The sequence below is a fragment of the Symphalangus syndactylus genome, chromosome 11 (genome assembly GCF_028878055.3).
Source record: "Symphalangus syndactylus isolate Jambi chromosome 11, NHGRI_mSymSyn1-v2.1_pri, whole genome shotgun sequence".
In the NCBI taxonomy this organism is placed as follows: Eukaryota; Metazoa; Chordata; class Mammalia; order Primates; family Hylobatidae; genus Symphalangus; species Symphalangus syndactylus.
This window is the reverse complement of record NC_072433.2, coordinates 127,935,755-127,951,352: the sequence shown is the minus strand read 5'-3', so window position 1 is coordinate 127,951,352 and position 15,598 is coordinate 127,935,755. Positions and strand designations below refer to the sequence as shown.

The window sequence follows — 15,598 nt, the reverse complement described above, 5'->3', positions numbered from 1 at the left end:
CTGCAGCTCTTCCAAGTGCACAGTGCAAGCTGTTGGTGGATCTACCATTCTGGAGCCTGGAGAACAGTGGCCCTTTTCTCACAGCTCCACTAGGCAGTGCCCCAGTGGGGACTCTGTGTGGGGTCCCCAACCCTACATCTCCTTTCCACACTGCCCTAGCAGAGGTTCTCCATGAGGGCTCTGCCTCTGCAGGAGACTTCTCCCTGCACATCCAGGTATTGCCATACATCTTCTGAAATCTACATGGAGGTTCCGAAACTTGAATTCTTGACTTCTATGCACCCACAGCCCTAACACCACATGTAAACCACCAAGGCTTGGGGCTTGCACCTTCTGAAGCAATGGCCTGACATGTAGCTTGGCCCTTTCAGCCACAGCTGGAGCTAATACAGCTGGGACTCAGGGCACCATGTCCTGAGGCTACATAGAGCAGGGGTTCCTGAGCCTCGCCCACAAAACCATTTTTCCCTCCTAGGCCTGTGGGCCTGTGATGGGAGGGGCTGCTGTGAAAGTCTGTGACATACCCTGGGGACATTTTCCCCATCGTCTTGGCTATTAATATTTGGCTCCTTGTTACTTATGCAGATTTCTGCAGCGAGCTTGAATTTCTCCCCAGAAAATGGGGCTTTCTTTTCTATCGCATCTTCAGTCTGCAAATTTTCAAAAGTTTTATGATCTGCTTCCTCTTGAATTGTTTGCTGCTTAGAAATTTCTTCCACCAGATACCCTAAATCATCTCTCTCAAGTTCAAAGTTCCACAGATCTTTAGGGCAGGGGAAGAATGCTACCAGTCTCCTTGCATAACAAGAGTGACCTTTACTCCAGTTCCCAACAAGTTCCTCATCTTTATCTGAGACCACCTCAGCCTGGACTTCATTGTCTATATCACTATCAACATTTTGGTCAAAGCCATTCAACAAGTTCCTAGGAAGTTCCAAACTTTCCCACATATTCCTGTCTTCTGAGCCCTCCAAGGCTCTAGGAAGTTCCCAAATTTCCCACATTTTCTTGTCATCTTCTGAGCCCTCCAAATAGTTCCAACCTCTGCCTGTTACCCAGTTCCAAATCCACTTCCACATTTTCGGGTGTCTTTATAGCAGTGCCCCACTCTCTGCAATACCAATTTACCATATTAGTCCATTCTCAAATTGCTAATAAAGACATGCCCAAGACTAAGTAATTTATATTTTAAAAAAAGACGTTTAAGACTCACAGTTCCACAGGGCTGGGAAGACCTCAGGAAACTTACCCTCATGGCAGAAAGGGAAGAAAACGCATCCTTCAAAAGGTAGAAGGAGAGAGAAGAATGAGAATTGAGTGAAGGGGTAAACCCCTTATAAAACCATCAGATCTCATGAGAACTCATTCACTATCATGAGAATAGCATGGGAGAAACTGCTGCCATGATTCAGTTACACTCCCACTGGGTCTCTCCCATGACACATGGGGATTATGGAAACTGCAATTCAAGATTAGATTTCAGTGGAGGCACAGCAAACCAAATCAATCGCCAGTCTCAGGTAGTTACTTACAGCAATGTGAGAATGGACTAACACAGAAAATTGGTATTGGGAGGTGGAGCATTGCCATAAAGATACCTGAAAATGCAGAAATAGCTTTAGAACTGGGTAATGGGCAGAGGTTGAAACAGTTTGGAGGGCTCAGAAGAAAACAGGAAAAAGAGAAAATATTTAGAACTTCCTGGAGACTTTTAAATTGTTGTAACCAAAATGCAGATAGTGATGTGCACAATGAAGTCCAGGCTGAGATTGTCTCAGATGGAGAAGAGAAATCTACTGGGAATTGGAGTAAAGGTCACTTCTGTTACGCATTAGCAAAGAATTGGAGGCATTCTGCTCCTGCCCTAGTGACGTGTGGAACTTTGAACTTGGAAGAGATGATGTAGGGTATCTGGCAGAAGAAATTTCTAAGTAGCAAAAACATTCAATATATAGCCTGGCTGCTTCTAACAGTGGATAGTCATGTACTTAAGCAAAGAGATGACCTGAAACTGGAAATTATAGTTGAAAGGGAAGCAGAGCATAAAAGCTTAGAAAATTTGCATCCTGGCCATGTGGCAGAAAAGAAAAACCCATTTTTGGAGGAGGAATTCAAGCTAGCTGCAAAAATTTGCATAAGTAAAGAGAAGCCAAATGTTAATAGCCAAGACAACAGGGAAAATGCCTCAAAGACATTTCAGACACCTTCATGGCAGCCTCTCTCATCATAGGCCTAGAGGCCTAGGAAGAGGAAATGGCTTCCTGGGCCAAACTCAGGGATCTGCTGCCCTCCACAACCTCAGGACACTGCTCCCTGTGTTGCAGCCACTCTAGCTCCAGCTGTAGCTAAAAGAGTCCCAAATACGTCTCAGGCCACTGCTCCAGAGGGTACAAGCCATAATGTTTGGTGGCTTCCATGTGGTATTAAGCTTGTGGGTGCACAGGGGGCAATATTTGAGGCTTAGGAGCCTCTACCTAGATTTCAGAGGATGTAGGGAAACACCTGGATGTCCGGGCAGAAGACATGGAAATGTCCATGCAGGAGACATGGAAATCCACTACTAGAGCAATCTGGAGAGGAAATGTAGGGTTGGAGGCCCCACACAGAGTTCCTACTTGGGCACTGCCTAGTGGAGCTGTGAGAAGAGGGCCACCATCCTCCAGACCCTAGAATGGTAGATCCACTGACAGCTTGCACTGTGTGCTTGGAAAAGCGACAGGCACTCAACATCAGCTATGAAGACAGCCGCAGAAGCTATACCCTGCAAAGCCACAGGAGCAGGGCTGCCCAAGGCCTTGGGAGCCTACCCCTTGTGCCAGTGTGACCTGGATGTGAGACATGGAGTCAAAGGAGATTATTTTGGAGTTTTAAGATTTAATGACTGCCCTGCTGGCTGTCTGACTTGCATGGGGCCTGTAGCCCCTTTGTTTCATTTGATTTCTCTTTTTTGGAAAGGGAATATTTACCCAATACCTATACTCCCATTATATCTTGGAATTAACTAACTTGTTTCTTATTTTACAGGCTCATAGGTGGAAGTGACTCACTTTGTCTCAGATGAAACTTTGGACTTGGACTTTTGAGTTAATGCTGAAATGAGTTAAGACTGGGGACTATTGAGAAGGGATAATTGTATTTTGCAATGTGAGAAGGACATGCGACTTGGGAGGGGCTGGGGGTAGAAAGATATGGTTTGGATTTGTGTCCCTGCTCAAATCTCATGTTGAATTGTATTCTCCAACATTAGAGGAGGAGCATGGTGGGAGGAGATTACATCATGGGAGCCGATTTTCCTCTTGCTATTTTCATGACAGTGAGTGAGTTCTGATGAGATATGGTTATTTAAAAGTGTGTAGCACCTCCCCATTCACCCTCTCCCCTGCTCTACCATGTGAAGATATCCCTGCTTCCCCTTTTGCCTTCTGCCATGACTGAAAGTTTCCTGAGCCCTCCTCAACTATGCTACCTATACAGCCTGCAGAACTGTGAGCCAATTAAACAGTTTTTCTTTATAAATTACCCAGTTTCAGGAAGTTCTTTATAGCAATGTGAGAATGGCCTAATATATTTGGCATGTAGTAAGTCCTAGATAAACATTTGCCATTATTGTTTTTTCCGTGAAGATAATATCCCAACTCTCCCCTATTTATTAAAATCAACTGCAGCATAAAACATATCCTATGATCTTTGTCTTTTTGGTATAAAAACTACCTTACACACTTTATAATAATTTTTCTCTACTCAGTAGCATTATTAACTCACAATCTTTCATGGATATAATCTTTTCCAATTAATTATAATTATTACTACTATTTTCCTATTATTGATGCTCAAATTGCTACCCTTTAGCTGTGGGAGTTCCCTTAAGCTGGATTCTTTGTCCATATAGCACATTCCTGGTGATTTTGAAGCAACCTTTCTTTCTGGCAACAAGAGGGCATTCCAAACCCATTCTGTCTTTTTTCCATTCCTAAATACATGGAATAAACAAACATGCTTGTATTTTTTAGTGTAGTGTTAAATGAAATGTAGGTACTGGGGTTGGTAAAGGTGCTGGGTAATGTGTGCCAGTTGCTGCTACTGATGAGCCATTTTTAGCAATGATAGAGTTATGTTATTTTAAAATCATGAGTTCATATTTATCTTTCTTAACACAACAAACTAGTTTGTGATATCCCACTTTTCAGCCAGGGTGGGGTTTTTTGATTACTACAGTTTTATCTTTATAGTACAAAGAAGGGTAAAAATGAGAGGACACGGAAGGCAAAGAGAACAGAACATATAAAGGCAGAAAAGCGAAGTGGCAGTCTTCCATGCAGTGACTCAGGGATCCAAGCTTATATATATATATATATATATGTATGTATATATATATATTTTTTTTTTTTGAGAGACAGTCTCACTCTGTTGCCCAGGCTGGAGTGCAGTGATCTGACCTCGGCTCACTGCAACCTCTGCCTCCTGGGTTCAAGTGATTTTCCTGCCTCAGGCTCCTAAGTAGCTGGCAAACTTCTTCTATTTAGTGGCCCTACCATCCCCTGGGGCTGGGTGCTCTTCTCTAGATCCCCTGCATTTGACTAGCAGCTGAAGGAAACAGAGGTTGGAGGATCATGCATGGAAGGTTTTAATGGGGTAGCTGTGGTCGTAGTGCTCATCATGTACACGCATTCTATTAGACTGCCCTGAACATGAGCCCACCTAAATGAAAATTAAGCTGGAAAATGTAATCAAGCTAGGTGTCCAGGAAGAAAAGGAGCATGAGTATTCTCTACTGTATAGAGCTGTACCTGGTTTTGGTCCCCATATTTTTAGAGCCTTTTCAGCTCAACACCAGAAAGATTTAGGGCTTCAGTAAATACTTATTGAACTATTGAATAGTAAATGACACAAGGCTGAAAAAGTAGCTTGGGACCAGATTGCCTGGGGTCTTGAATATCACACTGCCTAAGGTGGCCTTTCTTATACAGGTAGTGAGAGTCTTCCTATCAATAGTGCACTGAGGCTTCCAGCAAAAACAAATGCAATTAAATACAGATAAGAGAGAACAGACATGAACTGAGGAAGTAGTTGTCTTACCACCTGCAGTATTTCACTCATTTCTGGATATCATCTTGTTGAAAAAACTTTAATGAAGTAGGAAGCATTTGAAGGTCAACAGAAATGATAGAAGCTGCAAACTATGGCCTCTGAATGTAACTGGAAAAAATAATACGCTGTTCAAGCAAGAGAAGGGGAGACCCAGTAGGAGGGTGTGCAGGTGGCTGGGGCATGGAGACCAGAAGTCTGAAACCACCTGGAAATCTCTCAGAAGTCCCATAGCAATTCCAGACAGACTTGTGAGGTAGAAGCCTTAAAAGTAATGTGGCTAGAATTGTAGAGCATTTGATGTTTTGTGACTGGCTTATTTCACTTAGCATCACGCCCTCAAGTTTAATTCACGTAGTATATGACAGGATTTCCCTTCCTTTTTATGGTGGAATAATATTCCATTGTATGTATATGCCACATTTTGTTTATTCACCTGTTCGTAGGTATTTGAGTGGCTTCTACCTCTTGAAATATACTTACTATAATACAACTTTAAAGGGTTGAGAGAGAAAAGGAAGGAAGGAAGGGAGGGAGGGAGGGAGGGAGGGAGGGAGGGAGGGAGGGACAGACAGATGGAAGGAAGGAAGGAAACTGAAAGAAAGTAAAAGTTAAAAAGTTGATGTTCTAGACAGCAACTAACAACCTACCCAAGTGGTGAAGCTCCAAGATGCAGTGGCCCCCTATACCCACAATGAATAGAGATCTGATCCACACAAGCTTCATCCTTCTTGCGCATCCCTCAGGGGCAATAATGGTTTTGAAAGGGTGCTTCCAAGATGCCCGAAGTCCTATGTGTCTGATGGCCTCCTTCTGCTGAGAGGTCTGCAACATGGGCTTTTGTGCACTCTGGATTCAGAATGTGAGTAAGTGCCCTAAAATGCTGACATGCCAACTCTCACATAATTTCCAAGAGCTCCATTTCCAAATCCCCATTCTTTTCCTCTGGGATATTTCCAATCTGTGAATATGGAATGCAGCTTGTGATTATAAGTTCTGGTGTTGAGATCAAACAGACCTAGGTTTGCAAACTGGCTTCTGCCTTCACAATCTGTGTGTGTTTGAGGAAGTTAATTGATTTGCTTGAGCCTCAGTTTCCTTGGCAATGAAACAAGAATAATGTAAGTTCTCTCTTGGTTCTTTTCTCCAGATCTACTCTCTACACATCAACATCCTGCTCTCTGCCAGGTAGAATAACCTACATGAACCCCACCAGTGGCTCCCATCCAGGACAGCTCCCACTCACCTCCCCAGGGACCTTTGGAAATATCTAGAGACATTTTTGCATATCACAAAATGCAAAAACAAAAAAAATGTACCCTGCAAAGCCACAAGAGCAGAACAGACCAAGGCTTTAGGAGCTTACCCCTTGCATCAGTGTGGCCTGGATGTGAGACATGGAGTCAAAGGTTTGCAGTATCTGATGGGTAGGGGCTAGGGATGCTGTTAAACATGCTACAACGCATAGGATAGTTCTCTACAATAAAGAATTATTCAATCTTAAATATCAACAGTTCAGAGGTTGATAAACCCTGGACTACCCCATCAGGTTTTCTTGCCCTCTGGGTTCTGGTTGACTTCAGCCAGTGGGTAAGCCTAGCAGGAATCAGCAGAGGAAGGAAAGGAAGGTTAAGCTATTGATTCCCACTGCTCCCACTCCAAGGGCTTACCTTAAGCTGGCTGTGTGCCCCCATCAAAGGCCCCTGCTCTACCCGAGGCAGGCTCTACTCCTTCTGGATTCTGGCAACTGCTACCTCTCCTCATCTTTTTGGCTTAGGGATGGTAACATCTCTGTTGCTACCTTTGTAAAGAAGGTAAAAAGTGAAAACGTGATGTTCTGGACAGCAACTAATAGTCCACTCCAATGCTGAAACCCTGACACGCAGTGACCACCTGGACCCACAATGAATAGAGATCTGATCCACCCAGGCTCCATCCTTCTTGCCCTCCCTTAGCAGCAATAATGGTTTTGAAAGGCTGCTTCCAAGATGCCCAAAGTCTTATGTGTCTGATGGCCTCCTTCTGGGAGGTCTGCAACATGGGCTACTGTACACCCTGGATTCAGGATGTGAGTAAGCACCCTAAAATGCTGACATGCCAACTCCCACAGAATCTCCAAGAGCTCCGTTTCCAAATCCCCATTCTTTTCCTTTGTAAAGAAGGTAGCAACAGAACTGTTACCACCCCTACGCCAACCATTTTTTTTTTTTGTAAGACATAGTACCCTTTCAAAGTAACCCTCTTCTAGTTATCATAACTTTATTATATCATCTGTTTTCATGTAGGATTCTGAGTGGTATCAGGACCAACCTCATATGGCTGTTACAAGCTTTCAATGAGATAATAGATAGAAACATTTGGCACAGAGAGAGCCCTGTTGTAAATGCCCAGTAAATCATAGTCTTCTCACAGGTCTACTCTGGGCATTGCTGTTACTCTGGATCCTCTTGACAGATGATCCTCCCTTCACATGAGCCACCTGAAAATTTCTTTTTTAATTTGCAGCATACTTAAATCTTAGGAGTAGAGTAATTTTTTTTCACAGCTGTGCTCCAGTATCCAGAGCCTTTCTGCCATACAGCTCAAATATGGCATTAAAATATGCTGTGAGTTGGAAAGCCTTTGCAGAAATTCCAGGCCTATATCTGCTCTCAGACTGCAAGACATTATTTGTGTCCCTGTCACATAAATCTGGAGCCCTGTCCATGCTGGCCTTTTTCTCTCCAGGTTTCCTGACTCAATAGTAAAAATGGATGAGCCCAATTTTTATTCCTAGGGCCAGAAGGAAAATAGTAGGGTTATAGCCCACCACAGATATAGCTGGACAAGATTCAAACCAGGCAAGGGAAGTTGTCACGCTTCTGCCCAGGAGAGCATGGGGCCTCAGGCAGCTTCACCGTGGGTAAAATGCAAGACCAGAGTCCAGGCATAAGCCTGTTTGAGGAGATGGAGGAGGCTATGAGGCAACTCATTCCTTCATCTCAATAATATACATTGATATTTTAGAGTACTTCTGAGCTTTGGCATTTAAGCTTCTTCCACACTCTTACCTCCATGATAGAGAACAATAATAATTATAGATGCTATTCACATTCACATTCACGGTCTCGTTTAGAACTTGCAAAAGCTCTATGAGGTAGGTGTTTCTATCGGCCCATTTTAAAGATGAGAAAACTGAGAACTGGGGAGGGTAAATCGTGTACTCTAGTTTAGTGGTGAATTAGGGTTCATATGCAGACCGTTGGACTCCAGGGTCAGACAGACCAGTATGAGCATAAAAAAGTTACTTTGCCTTTCTGACTTTCTGTCTTCTATGACACAGAGATCATGGTACCCACCTGACTGTCCCGTCTACAGCCAATAATAAGGACTGGCAGTTAGCACTATTATTAATGAGTAAGGAGCTTCCAGTCTGTCATCCCTGAGTTCCAATGCTGCTCTGCTTCTTAACAGCTATGCCCCTAGGGCAAATCATTTAACCTATCTGGGCTCATTTTTCTCATGTGCAAAATGTACGCCTTACAGGGTTACCATGAGGAGTCAAAAATCAATGCAAAGCTCTCCAAAGTGGAGCACACACTGCAAGGTGGGGCTCATCATGATCCACTGCGGTACAGAAAGAATTAGAATTTCTACTTATAATTGATTTGTCTCCAAAGAAAATTAAGGTTTTCCAATATTTATGTATATACAGACACTTGCCGCCCACTTTTTTTTTTTTTTTTTTTAAAACAGGGTCTCAGTCTGTCACCCAGGCTTCAGTGCAGTGGTGCAATCATGGCTCACTGCAGCCTCCAATTTCCTGGCTCAAGTGATCCTCCTACCCCAGTCCCCCAAGTAGCTGGGACTAGAGGTATGTACCACCACACCTAGTTAAATTTTGTATTTTTCATAGAGACAGGGTTTTGTCATGTTGCCCAGGCTGGTCTCATACTCCTGAGCTCAAGGGATCTGCCCACCTCAGCCTCCCAAAGTGCTGGGATTCCAGGCATGAGCCACCATACCCAGGCTTATATTTGATCTGCATGTCAACTCTTTTCATTATTTTGCAATGCAAACTAGCTGCTGATACCCCCTCATTTATTCACTTGCTTTTAGTGAATTGCCTTGTGTGGCAATTTTTATGTGCCTGGGTAAATTTACAGGTTATTATGCCAAGTTTTATGACTTAAAAAACATTCCTGCTAAGAATCTATTTATTAAAGTACTAATAGGTAAATAAAAGTGAGCAGCCGGAAAATGATGGAACTCACCCTTCTTCCACTTCTGTTTGGGTTCTTCATGCACCACCTTAAAAGGCAAAATAAATGATGACATGAACCATGCTGACAAAGCACTGCCCACCACCCATTCAAAGGAAATTATCATAAAATGGTTTGGAATATGGATTTATACCCATTCTTATTAATCACAATTTTTTCCCTATGTCTAACTTGTACCTGGGGATACCATTTAATGATAGTACATGGCGACCACAATTAGCAACACATCAAATATTATTTATTATAACTTAATTTCCTCCTTTAAAAATTGCTTAAAATTTTCGTATGTTTCATAAGATACTCAAAACACACCCTCTGACATTGTGTAAGTGGCTAATCAAATGTAATTATATCAGTGGCATATGCTTCAAATCACTTTTGTAGATGGGGTGTACAACTTTAAAAGTGTAGGGACACCTAAGCTTATGTATGTAATAAACTAATTAACTCAAAATCTGCCATGCAGTAGATTCTCAATAAACAGCAACTGTTATTAACAATTTCCTATTTATTGGGCATTTACTGCATATAATTTTTTTCACAAATCTTAAAACACTTTTGTTATGAAAAATTTCAAACACCCAAAATATAGAATCATTTAATGACCCCCATGTACCCCAAACCTAGCTTCAGCAATCAACATCATTTTGCCAATCTTGTTTTATCTCTTCCCCCACTTATTTTTCCAAACTATTTTAAAGTAAATATTAGATCCTTTCCCCTGTAAAGAGCTCTGCATAGATAGATCGCTAACTGATAAAGACTTTTGTTTAACCACCTTCTCATTTTCACACTAAATTTATCTTAATGTTACATTATGCATTGTAACACACACACACAAATTATCTTAATGTCATCACTGTGCAATTATTATTATTATATTTTGAAAATGCAAGTATGATCAGATTCCTCCAGGGGTACCCCATCTTCTCTCCTTCACAACCATACCCACTCTCTACACAGAGGCAAAATCTAACACCCCCTGCTCCTTCCCCCAACCCACCTCCAAACCCCTGCTTTTTCCTCCATTCTCTGGGCACATTCCTTCCGGAGTCCCTGAAATACCTTCCTCAGTCCCTCCCTGCTCAGCACTCTGCCTGGCTGGCTCCTTTCCCTGTTCTTCCCAGAGCCAGCTCCTTCTCAACCTTCAGGCCTCAGCTCTAAGGTAACCTTGGCAGAGGGGCCTTTCCTGACTGTCCACGCAGGACCCTACTTGCCCTTTTTGCTCCTCCACTGTGATGAGTGCTCATATGTCTCTGAGGACTCATCACAAAGCTGTGGTTTGTAACTTGCTTCTTGCCTGTCCCCATCATTGACCAGGAACAGCTGGGTCTGTTCTATTCACTAGCCTTGTCCTGGGGTTGAGCTCAAGGCTTGGGAGACAACGGCAGCCCACACATATTGTTGAACAGAAAGAAACAATGAAATCATGATCTTACCCCCTGCTTCCTGTTCATTCCCACCCTATCTTCCAGCATCTGTTCTTGCATCTCCTCCAACCTGTACTGTCTTCCACCTCCCTCTTAATGGCCCACCTGTCCTTCACCACATCTTGTCCACCTCACAAGATTCAGAAAAGGTGAGACCTCCTTTGGGAAGCCTGAGCTGCCTATGTCCTCACTTCCCTCACCAAGTTCATCGTATCATTCGTGCATGTCTCACCCTCACAACATGCTGTGCTCCTTGGAAACCCATGTTCCTGTCCTACTCATCTTTGTAGTCCTGCACAATGCCTGGAGCAAAAGCCTGGGACCTCCATCAAGTTTTTAGGACCAAACAAAGGAATTATTCAGGAGTGGAAGGCCGAGTTAAGCCTAAAGGGCCGGGGAATGCAGAGCAAATAATATAGCAGGGATCAAGGACAGGGCCCAAGGACATAATGGAATGTCACACCAGGAAGGTTTGGATCAGTTATTGAGATCTAAACGCTGAACAAGTGAGAAGGTCCCAGGCTTCCATTTAAGGATGTGCTAGATGTGATCTCGGGGACATGAAACCCTTTAAACAAACCTAGAATAATCAGAATATAAGCTCCACTAGGAAGAAGCTTCCCTAGGGGAGGAATTTTTATCTGTACCATTCACTGCTGTATCTACCATGCTTGGTACATAGTAGGTGCTCAATGAAGATTTCTTGAATGAAAAAATAAATGGGTAAATAAACTCAGGGCTGGATGAAGAGAAGGCAGAGATACAAACTAGAGACAGAGGCAGAATAATAGCTATTTCCTCAGCAGCCATGGGAAGCACCTAAGAAACAGGACACAAACCTGCCAACCCTGTGATGGTCAATACCAAACCTACTTCATTTAAACTTGTATTTCCAATACCCAACAGTCTCTGGCTCCTAACAGTGCTCAAAAATTTGTTGTGGAATACATGGCTGCTTTTGCAAGATGAATGCCAGCATTATTTAGCATCAAATGAATTAGAGTTTTCAATGCTCTTCATGTCTTTAGTGAAAATTCTATATTAGTTCAATTTCTAAGTTTTTGTTAGCTCTGTTTTGAAGTGTTGGATCAATTCCAACTTATCAATCAAGGTCAGAGTTGTCGTTAGAGCGTCTGCTTTGCTAACATGAGTGTGTTTATATTTTATTGAGCTTTCTATTTTTACAAGCCTGACATACTAGTACATGCCAGGCCATCTCCAGATCAAGAAACTATAAATGGAACAGCAGCATCTTTTGAGCTATTAATAGATTGTCAATGAGGAAAGAGGAGAGGTTTTGAAGATACATAGATTTGGCAAATTTTACATTAAACAAAGAATTATTCAATGCAGGATTGCTCAGAGCCTTTGTTATATTAATGTGAAATTATGATTCCATGAAAAGAGGGTGTCAGAAGATGTAGTTCTCCAAGTTGTTTATTGGCAGAACCCTATGTTAGGTGTTTTTCATGGGACACCATTTAACAATTCTGAATATGCTGTTTTCCAGAATACCAAACCAAGAAGCTTTTTTCATTTTCCAAACCACTTAGTTTGCTTAAATAACTGTTCTACCATAATTAAGGGAGGTGTGCACTTATTCACACTTCTCACCCACTCCTCTTAAGAGCAGAAGCACAAGAATCCAGAGAGATTGGGCTTTGATATGAGCTTGACTTAGTACAAATTACAGCTCTGCCACTTAACCAACTGTATAACATCCTACAAATTAATTACTTCTTAGCTTTAGTTTTCTCATCCATAAAAATAAGAAGAATGACAGCACAGTACACAGACACCATAGTCAACATGGTCAGTGATATCCTTGACAGGGCATGGCAAGGCCTGGCACAGAGGAGGTGATAATTCATTCATGGAGTTTCAGGCACAGTGGAGACTCTGGATGCAGCTATAAACAAAACAGACTGAAGTCCCCTGCCCTTGGGAGATTCTAGCCCAGCAGTGATAGATAGAAACATAGACAGAGGTGGGCAGGTGTCCCCAGATAGTCCCCAAAGTGCAGCCAGGGTGGACACCAGAACTCTAGGGCAACATGGGAAGTCTCTGGCCAAGTTCCTGGTGAAAGGAAAGCTATGAATTGTCCTGTTGCCAAGACCGGCCTGAATGCTGCCTGTACACTGTCGCTATAGCCTAATTAGTGGCAGAGGATGCCTTGATCCCTCCCGCTCCCCAGTATGATGGGGGCTCAGAACAGCAGAACACCTGTGCAGCCTCACACTAGAGTGTCTTTGGACACACATGCCAGCCAGCCTCACAGTGAGGACCAAAGACACAAGGAGATCATTTCCGGTCAAATTCATCAATTATAATGAAATCTCCACGTTTGCTGCTAGAGACCGATCCCACAGATACTTGCAGATGATAAAGCCAGACCAGGAGGCTAGAGCCCCGTTTACTATAAAGAGGCTCCTGCAACTTTTTGAAACAGCAACCCACACCTCGATGAGCAGATGCCCTGTGATGTTTTGTACTTGTCTCCCAATGATGGAGCCAAATGATCCACCGAGATGCATGTTCTCCACCACCTGACGGCCTGGAAGATGGAGAAGTTAGTCTCCAGCTGCACTTGATTTTTCTCCTACTGCTTGCCTCCCTCCCATGGCAGCTTTCTTACAGATTTAATTGTACATGCCACTATTCATCGTGCCCAGAGCTCAAGCAGGGGCTGCTGGCCCTAGCTTCTTCACATTGCAGGCTGAGCGTGTTCTGATTCCTGTCCCATCCACTTCATGAATCATAGTTCATGTTCTCATAATTATCTCATGTTTTGGGCTCAAGAGGGAGATCCTAGCAAGCTCAAGAAGAAGGTGAAGTTTTTAGTTTGCACCAAATGAGGAACACAACTGTGCATAATTCCTTTGTATATCAATTAGCAGCATATGGTGAGAGCCAAACACACCAATAAAGTTGTAAAGAAATATAGGGGTTAGGGAGACAGATGCTTCCTCATAGGTGCCAGCAAGAGCGCATGCTGTTAACGTTGCAATTTCCCAAACAGATTGTCTGAACACCTGCGGATGTTCAAGGGCCCTCCTACTCTAAAGTACTCTCCTTGGTGTCTCTTTCAACAAGATCGTCATAATTCAGGGAGAGGTATGGTGTTTAGGGTGGAGAGGCTATGTGACAAGTTTCATCTCACACCTGGGGCTGGCTGGAGTGCTGTGTTGAGAAGGATTCTTAGGCTGCACTTGGGCTCAGCGGGAACAAAGACAGTGTTCAGTTATTGTGTTTGTCACAACGGGGCAGGCAGCAGGAAAATGCACGTGCACCCATTGGACCTGTCTGCGAATGGAAAGAGCCCTCACTGAGAAACCGAACATTTTGCGGTCCAGAGGAAGTCGTTCCCTTTCCTCAGCCTTGGTTTCCTGATCGGTAAAATCAAGATGGTGATAATATTTCCATTATGGTGTCATGGTAAAGATCAAACCAATGAAGTGTGTAAAAAGGCTTTGAGAACTAGAAGGCATTATGCAAATAAGAGGTAATATACTTGTAAAAATATCTATGCATGTACCTGAGTGTATGCGTGTGCTTGCTTTTGTAATGCTCTAGAGAGACGTTCTGAACCTTGGCACTTTGACATTTTGTATTGGATCATTCTTTGTTAGGAAAGGCTGGCTTATGCCTTAGCCTCCACTCACTCACTGCTGGTAGCACTGTACCCCTCAACAGTTATGACCATCAAACATGTCTCCCAAACATTGATTACCAAATGTCTGTTCAGGGAAAAATTGCTCCCAGTTGAGAGCCACTGGCCTAGCACAGTAGTTTCTCCTCTGGCTGCACATTAGACTGACCTGGGGGGCTTTTATAACTATGTCAATGGCAGGCTTCAAGCTCCAACCAGGAAGTTGGTATTTAATTGACCAGGGATGGGTGGGGCATGAACAGTTATCCCAAGGTGATTCCAATACACATTGCAGAATTGAAAGCCTTTCACAAAAGAAGGAAGGAATCCTTTCTGAGAGAACATAGGTTCTCCTCTCTGGAAAGATACAACCCCATGGGTTCCCCAGCTGTGTCTAAAACATGAAGCCACATGCTGTTCTAGGGAAAGGCCAAGGGTCCTTCTTGTGGGGAGAAATCAAGGAGAAGGTTCCCCATGCCCCAAACCAATATGCAATGTCCTTCCTCCATTTAACCACAAGAATTTTATTTTTTAAATGAGTCTATGAACAATGTATTCTTTCACAGATGACTGAGAGAATGTGACGAAGAAGATAATGAAACAGGATGGATATCCATGCACATCCATCTTGAAGCAACTTTTCAAAGACAATGGAAGCCCTAACATCCCTTTGATGAAACGAAGCTACACAGAAACACAGCAAGTAACGTATGACTGGGTACAAATGGTAAAATTAAAGGCAAACATTGTTGATGAGCTCACTAGAGCTTGAAGTATGGAAGCACAATATTAGCCTTGGTGGAAAATAACTTCATTGAAATATGTCCTTCCTGCCACACAGCTTTGCTAAGATTCTGAAAGCATTCTGTCTCTTTCAGCCTCTGGCTGTCTGTCACCAGGCATTTTCAACAGAATGAACAGAGAAGAGAGTTTGGGAATGAAAGTAAAGGATAATTGAAGTCTTGCCTTGATCTATTGTTACAACCGAATAAGCAGAGACAAATACATGGTCCCTGCTTAGACCCTCATGGAAGCCCTTCAGCTCCTGGGGTCAGTGAAACAGTCAGTCTGTCAGCATATACTTACAGGACACACACCATAAATAAGTCACTGCGCTACGCTCTCCAGGGGATACAAAGATGGATAACATGCAGATCCTGACTTCTAGCTGT

At 43.0% G+C, this 15,598-nt stretch overlaps 1 long non-coding RNA gene across 2 annotated transcripts in view; it reads left to right on the top strand.

Annotated features, from left to right (window-relative positions):
• The window catches only part of LOC134731861 (uncharacterized), a 32,379-nt gene extending 16,998 nt beyond the window's left edge, over positions 1-15,381 (top strand). The window contains exon 3 of one of the 2 annotated variants that reach the window (XR_010114516.1): positions 14,993-15,381. This is a non-coding gene — a long non-coding RNA (uncharacterized lncRNA). Of the gene's footprint in view, positions 1-6,235; positions 6,591-14,992 lie in introns of those variants that run through there. The other variant, XR_010114517.1, reaches the window with a different exon arrangement.
• Positions 15,382-15,598: the final 217 nt, after the last annotated feature.